Consider the following 5,537-nt stretch of genomic DNA (forward strand, 5'->3'; position numbering starts at 1 on the left):
CACACACACACACACACACACACACACACAAATAAATTAAAAAAAATTTTAAAAAAAGAAATAAAAGAAAAAGAAGAGATTAGAAACAAATATAAAGGACAAAGTAGGATTACCCAAGCCTCAGGAAACTGATGAAAACTGGAGAAAAGAAAGAACAACAAAAGAAAAATAGAACAAAACAACAACAACAAAATAATGTTGACACTTATGAGAAAAGAAAAAGCAAATTATTAAAAATAAAGAAATACAAATCAAACCAACCCAACAACACCAAGGAAAACATTATCTTTAATTTCTAGTGCAAACCTGTGACATCCTGGTGCAGACTCCTTGGTCTTCCATCATGCAAACTTTGGCCTCATATAGGACATTACCAGATGTTCCAGGCCTTCAGCTAGACCCTTCAGATCTCTAGCATGAGGACAGATCTTTTGCTGTGTTCTACATTTGACCCTGTGGACAGCCATTGCAGGCCAGTCTTGTAAATTTTTTTTTTAATAAATAAATTTTATTTATTTATGTGTGTGTGTGTGTGTGTGTGTGTGTGTGTGGCCAGCTCAGCCCACCAGGGAGTGGGGCTGCCCGGCATGTGTTGCTGGGGATTGAACCGTGGTCCCTGCACTTTGCTAAGCTTGTTCTAAGTAGGTGCTTTAGACCACTGAGCCATCTCACCAGCCTCCAAGTCTTGTAAATTTTGGCATCCTGCATTGTATGATTCAGCACATGTGCAGTCTTTTAAAAGGCCTTTCTCCAGCTTTTCAAGCTCTTGTAAGCACTGATTAATACATTCTACCATCTTTGGTGTACTATGATTTTTTTTGGGGGGGGGCTCACTGAAATTTTAATTCCTGAATTTCCATATAGTTCTACTTTAGTTTGTTGGTCTGCTGAAATTTCCTTTTTTAAAAAATTCATGAATTCCACACTTTCATTAATTCCTTGAACATATATTTAATTCTTTGAACCATATTTATAATAGCTGATTTTAAAATCCTTGGCTTCTAATTTCATCGTATCTCAGTTGTCCTCTTCAAGGATCATAGTTTTGAATTTTCTATTTCCCGATTGCTTAGAAAAATTTCCTCATACAACAACTCAGATTTTCTTGCCTATGGCAGCACTCTAGTTTAATAAAACTTTGAAAGATGTGCCCTGTAAGATGGAAGTACATTGTTGGAGCTTGTAGTTCAGCACGTGGAATGTGCTTAGTATGCACATGAGGCCCTGGGTTTAATGTCAACACACACACACACACACACACACACACACACACACACACCCCTACTTAGAACAAGGCAGGAATGGAGTTACAAAGAAAGGTTCCCAAAACTTTTTTGGCCTGAAAAATAATTATGAGCAGGGTTCTGCCTTATTTCTCAGAAAACTAGCTCCATTCACAAGGAGTTAGTATGGTAAATTAGGGTGTAGTTTCTCTATATTTTTCTAAAAATTAAGTATAATCACCAAATCTTTTTTTCTAGGAAACAAAAAGATTTCTAAAAATAACAATACCACCAATAATAATAATGTACTATTATTGAGTATTTAATGTTCTATGTGCTACCCTTAGGATTTTATTTGTATTAACCAATTTATTCTTTTTTTTTTTGCAGAACCGGGGATTGAACTCAGGCCCTTGCGCTTTCCAAGGAAGTGCTTATTCCACTGAACCATCTCACTGGCCCCAATTTATTCTTTATAATAATCTAGTTAGTTACTTATGAAAAACTAGCTAATTACTAATTAGAACCTAAATATTAATTACTAAATAATAGTCCTATTTATAAATGAAAAATATTGAGAAGCAGACAGATTAAATAATTTTCTTGAAGTGACTTTCTGGTGAACAGGGAGGTTTATGAAAAGCCTTTGCCACTTTCAATTATGGAAATATATAGCATAAAAGATTTTAGAGAGAAATATAAAATATGTGAGCATGCAAGGAAGCAGGTAAATTTGGGGAATTCATGAACACATGTGAGGGTGGGTCTGGATATGTGAGAAATTCCAACTCAGGATCTTCCTAAATGTTCTTTCCTTTGACCATAGTCTCTTTGTATTCAAACAACTTAAACATATACTTGAGAGTTTAGCTCAATATCACTATTTCAGAGAAATTTGTTGCATGTTTTTTAGTATAATTTAAACATTTATTCTGTTTCCCATCATATACTCAGCACTTACTGTTGTTTTTGTTTTTGTTTATTTTAGGTTCTTAATAAGAATTTGTGAAATAAATAAATGAATCCTCCAAAGTAAGTAGGTTTCCCATCTTAGAACCTATACGCTTGATTAATTATTGAAGATTGCCTATTTTTGCCTTTTCTTCCAATTAAAAAGTACAGCCTATTCTGTTTTAATACTATTTGTACTCTCTCTCTAAAATTAAAAAAATCACTACAAAAATTTACAGAGTAAAATTCATTTTTTTTAGTGTAAAGATCTGAGTTTTAACAAAAGTACAGAGTCATGTAACTACTACCACAGTGAAGCTATAGAACAGTTTCATTTCTCCACCAGAAATTCCTTTTTGTTAACTTTTTGTAGTCAACTCAACCCCTAACCTTTCCTCTGGCAACCACTGAGAACCACTTATTTTACATTACCCTATGCTCTCCTTTTCTTTTCTGCCAGTTTTGTCTACATTGCAGCTGTTTTACTGCTTGGTAGCACTCCTAAATTCTGTATGAAAAAAGTGAAACTGAATTTGACAGTCATTGCATTGATTTATGTGCCACATGAAATCATCTGAACAAATAACCTGAGTACTTAGAAGAATGAGAAGGACAGTGGGTTAGCTGGGGTTTCATCAGTAACCTGCATTATTTCTTTCCTTTTTTTTAATAGAGGTGTTGGAAAAGTTTAAATACAAAATAAGTTACAAATAAAGGTCTGTATGTACACAGCCTCTTCTCAGAGGGGACGAGTTGTTTTCAACCCAGCAGAATGATGAGTTCAGGCTACAGAATCACAGCCGAGGTAGCACAAGCCTGACAGGTCATGAGAAGACTGGGCTTTTCTCCTGTTCCATCAGTGACTGAAAACTCAGGAGTATGGGGACAATATGCACCGTGATCATTTAAACTGGTCTTTAAACAGGCACGGATATGTTTATCAATAAAACTTTGAAAAGAAAAAAAACAAAACAAAACAAAACAAAAAAAACAAAACAGGCACGGAACTTCTGTTCTGTAAGCTCTGGAGAATGGGATGGGATGTGTAGGCCACACTGACATACCACCACATGTCCTATTATTCTCAAGTTGTTCTTCGTACACACAGGACAGATGAGGGAGTTGGCTTCCCACTCAGCTAGCATGATGTTCAGACATTGTTCATCAAACTGCACTCTCCTCTCATACTCACTGATAATGGACTGTTCTTCATCAATCAGCTCCTGTTGGATTTCCTCTAGCACAGCCAAGTCAATTGACAGCCTCAACTGAGCCAAGTCCTCTGGACAGTTCTGCAATGACTGAAAAGAATTCCACTCTTCCTCCATCACCTCTTGCACTAGAAGGTTGTTCAGAGATCTCTCAGGCATATTGCCTCCTGCCTGGCAGTACTTGGTTCAGGATCCTGTCCCAGCTGCTTCTCATTCTTGCCAGACATCTCTGCCGGAAGGCTTCTTTCCAGGGTGGGGAGCCCATCTGTTTGTACAGTGACCGTCGGGGAGACCTAGCCAACTCGGCCATCTCTTCTCTGAAATCGGCCTCAAAGCAACCTGCATTATTTCTATTCTTTTAGAAGGTGCTAACATCTGATCTTGATGTATCTCTCTTTCACCATCTTTGCTGTGATACATGCTTCACAGTCTTGTCCAGATCCTTGCTATGGCCTCCACGCTGGTTCCCATGCCTTCAGTGCTATTTCCAATCTCTGCACTTCATCCAGAGTGAATGTTTGGAGACTTTTTCAAACTTGTCGTTGACACTCCATTGAACTTAGAATATCATTCACTACCCTTCACGTGGTCTCTTTCTCTTTCAGAATCATTACTGGTTCCTGCTCTTTTCACAGTATAATGTTCCAGGAGATCCAAATCAGTTGACAGTTTTAAAGGTGCCATGTGTCTTACCCCTGGGGGCTTCTGTTCAGCTGCCCCAGAGACTTCCTTTCCTTCATTTGCCAGTCAACACATTGAAGATAAATGTTTCCCATCTCTTGCTTTCCAGAGACCACTTGACTAGTCCCTCTTTTCTACCCATTCACTTGCTTGCCATAACACTCATAATTTCTTATTAAGTTCTGTGCTCAAATATTTATCTTCAACACACTAGAAACAAAGTTCTTTGAGGTAAATCTGTCTCTTATTCATCTCTGAATCCCTAGTGTCTAGCACAGTGCCTGTCATATAGTAGATGCTTAAAAAAGACTTGTTGAAAATATCAGTGGATTTTTTTACTGTACTATTGGTTGAGTAATATTTTTTTTCATTTCTGTGTTTTATATGTAGTTTTCCCCCATAATTTTATTGATAAACAAATAGCAATGAGACAGTTTCAAATCAAATTGGTAGGACGGTTTCAATAATAACACATTGCATACATTCTTCCTAGTGGTTAATTGCTGTACAAGATGCAGACATGATATCCTATTTACAAACACCGTTAGAACAAATCGCTCTATTCATTAAGAGAATGTAACTATATATCTATCCTAACCACTTTGAATACACATATATGTATTTTTTGGTGTTTTAGAAATTTTTAAATCAGGGGTCAGGGAGATGGCTCAGTGGAATAAGTGCTTCCCTGGCAAGCTCAAGGACCTGAGCTCAATCCCCGGTTCTGCAAAAAAAAAAAAAAAAAAAGAAATTTTTAAATCAAGTACTTTCCCATTTTTTATGAGAAGGTAATGATCCTACTTTGAAGTTCTTTCCAGATTTCTCTGAGGCAACATGCATCTATGTGTGACCTCGGCAGTTGGCATTATTTCAACTAGGCTTGCCCATAGCTGTCTGCTTGCGTGCAGAAACTCAGTTTTCAACTGTGGAAATAAAAAAGGGGAATATAGGATGTTGACAGTCAGTGTGAATTTCCCATTAATGACAAGCTGGCTTTGAACTTCCTCTCCATTGAAGCTCAGCGTAAAATTAGAGCTATTACTGTGTACTGAGGCCCGGAGTAGTCACAGGTCATATTGCTCATTTCTCTATCTGCTGTGAGCTCCCACCCTGGGAACCATAGTTTTAAGGCATTTGATGTCAATGCATTTGCGACTGAAATGGTTATTTAGTCCTTTCTTATGAAAGTAAAGATATTAAATTCCCTAAAAGAATTCTGTCTAGTCATGCCAATTCATTGTAAAAGTAAACCCAAAAGAATATAAATACTAACAAAAGATAAGGCTATCACATTTGTGATCAACTAGCTTTTGGGAAGAAGTGAGGACAAGTAAGAGAAGGGAGGAGATGTGTTCCTAATCTTCATCTCATTTGATCAAGGTTAGGGCATTAATGGAATTTTGTTCTTTCCTAATGCCCAGAAGTATCATCTTGGAACTCTGTGACAGAAAACTACCATTGCTTAGGGCAG

The 5,537-nt window shown here is 37.1% G+C and overlaps 2 pseudogenes; both read right to left on the minus strand.

The window, feature by feature from the left end:
* The window catches only part of LOC111818158, a 4,257-nt pseudogene extending 3,461 nt beyond the window's left edge, over positions 1-796 (minus strand).
* A 2,054-nt stretch (positions 797-2,850) lies between these two features.
* Positions 2,851-3,714, minus strand: LOC101576654 (annotated as a pseudogene).
* Between the last annotated feature and the right edge of the window lie 1,823 nt (positions 3,715-5,537).

The sequence above is a fragment of the Octodon degus genome, unplaced genomic scaffold, assembly GCF_000260255.1.
Source record: "Octodon degus isolate 3935 unplaced genomic scaffold, OctDeg1.0 scaffold00081, whole genome shotgun sequence".
NCBI lineage: Eukaryota > Metazoa > Chordata > Mammalia > Rodentia > Octodontidae > Octodon > Octodon degus.